Here is a 2675-nt window from a genome sequence, read left to right as displayed (position 1 = left end):
GGACGAGAGACAGTTCATGTTCCTGGAGATCCGATTAAGCATTTGTATCACACCTGGCATTTTCTCTGCCTATATGTCAGTAATTCCCTAAGCGTTCATCTCTCCAGAGTAAAGACTAAATTATTCCTAGTCACTTGTGCAGCAGATGTGGGTGCAGGCAAATGGATACTAATGCAATGCCCTCTCCACTTCTGACATGTAAATGTTGGGAATACGTGGAAGATAAGGGGGAACTCACACTTACTGAAAATAATACAATAAGGCCAGTTAGACTTCCTTGCTATGTTTATAGTCATGAAATAAATTAATGTAGAATCCTAATGGGAAATATCATTGCAACACTACAAAACCATTTAAGCACAACCCAACTGCAACTGTATTCCAAGACTTACTGGTTCATAGTTTACTGGTTTAGACATCCTCTTAACTCTTTCTCTAGTTCTGATAATGGCCCCATCTTCACTTCAACTGTCACCCTGCCGCCCTTTCACCGACTCCTATTTCCAACCCACAGAGCACAGCCACAGTCCTACAGAAACCAGAGAATGGAAAAATGTCTCCCTTACAATTATTTTTATACCCATGACCCTCCAACAAGTGGCAATGGTCAATTTTTCTTAGCCTCTGTGATTTATGGTCTTAGATATTATCAGATATAACCTTTAAGAAAATCTAATCAACCCTTGTTTTATGAATGAATAAATGGAAGTTTCAAGATTAGAGATGTGAAGGACTGGGTCAAAGGTCAAGAAAGGAAGCCTGTTAAGGAAAGTTTTGGTTTCTCTACTTGATAAATACAGCAGATCTGCATCCAGAACAATTGAGCTCTCTGGCAAGAGCGAGCAGAGAAAGATTTTTTGTGTGTGTGGGTTAGAATGAGAAATAAGCAAAGCAATAACTTAAAATGCTACTCTAATATTTACCAAGCCCCTACAAAGAACCTGGTGAGGGCCATTACGGAGGTTGATTCATTCAGATCCTGCGTTAGAGAAAGATGTCACAAGTAATTTTTCTCCATGACCTTCTTTTCTACCTTTCCTAAATATTGCTATAACAATAAAAGTCAACTGCATTTCCATGATCTTGGGTCAGCTAGCCAAATTTAAACATTTAAACCATACTAAGAGTCCTGGTGTGGCACTGTATAATAAGCACTGGGCTACTGTCCTCAAGGTTGGAAGTTCAAACCTACCAGTCACTTCTCAAAAACCCTATACAGATCGCTATGAGTCAGAATTGATTCCATGGCCCTTAACAAGAATAATACATATGCAAAGGAGCCCGAGTGGCACAGTGGGTAAACTGAAAGGTTGAAAGTTCAAACCCTCCAGCTGCTCAAAGAGAAAAAGATATGGCCGCCTGCTTGAAAATGCATGTGGGTAGTTTAATTCTGTCCTGTCAGGTCACTGTGAGCTGGAATTGACTAAGAGTCAGTGTCTTTGGTTTGGTTTAATACCTGCTCCTCAGTGAGAACATAAGAGATAACAATCTAGGGCAGGCTGTGAGAAATCACAAGTTGCTAATTAGATATAAAGTGTCATATCTTACTTCCTTGTGTGAGATGAAGGAGCCCTGGTGGCACAATGGTTAAACTCTCGACTGCTAACCAAAAGGTTGGTGGTTTAAGTCCGTGAAGCAGTTCCATGGGAGAAACACCTATCTACTCCCATAAAGATTACAGGCTAGAAAACCCTACGGGCAAGTTCTACTCTGTCACATGAAGTCATTATGAGTCAGAATTGATTTGATGGCACTCAACAACAACATGAGAGGGTGATGTGAGACACCAGATGAAAGGCAATCCAAACCATCTCTCACCACCCACCCAAAGGGAAAGGGGAAGGTTGCTTGGTCTTGTATTTTCTTTGTGTGGTGAAAACATACATACCCAAATATCTGCCAACTCAGTTTCCACATTTACAACTCATTTACATTTCTTACATTTTTCATGTAGGACCACCATTGTTGTTATCCTCTTCTTCCAATACATCCCCCACCCACCACCACCATTTACATAAACTCAATACCCTCCAAACAAACCTCCCTTCCTCTCTTCCCCCAACCCTGGAAACTATTAATGACCTTTGGCTTTAACAGATTTGCTTGTTTCATATAAGTGAGATCATGAAATATTTGTCCTTTTGTGACCTACTTACTGTGCTCATCATGTTTTCATCCATGTTGTGGCATGCATCAGAACTTGTATATACTACATTTTCTCTGTCATCTAATGATGGACAGACATTTCAGGTGTTTCCACCTTTTGCCTATTGTGAAAAGTGCTGCAGTAACTATTGACATACAGGTTTCTGCTTGAGATCCTTCCTCCCTTCATATCTTCTGCATATATACCTAGAATTGGAATTGCTGGGGCATAGGGTCATATGGTAATTCTGAAGTCCTGGTGTGGTGCTGTGGGTTAATGTGTCAGACTGTGAGCCATTTGAACTGCAAGGTCGGCAGTTCAGTCTCACTAGTCGCTCTTTGGAAACCCTATACAGGGTCGCTATGGGTCGGAACCGACTTGATGGCACTTAACAACAACAACAATGGTAATTCTAAGGAATGGTGGTGGCACTGTAGGATAAGCACTGGGCTGTTCAAACCCACCAGCTACTCCTCATTATAAAGGTGAGGCTTTCTGCTCCCGTAAAGATTTACAGCCTGGGAAATCC

Source organism: Chrysochloris asiatica, unplaced genomic scaffold (assembly GCF_000296735.1).
Source record: "Chrysochloris asiatica unplaced genomic scaffold, ChrAsi1.0 scaffold00050, whole genome shotgun sequence".
Lineage (NCBI taxonomy): Eukaryota > Metazoa > Chordata > Mammalia > Afrosoricida > Chrysochloridae > Chrysochloris > Chrysochloris asiatica.
Note: the sequence above shows the minus strand (reverse complement) of the source record.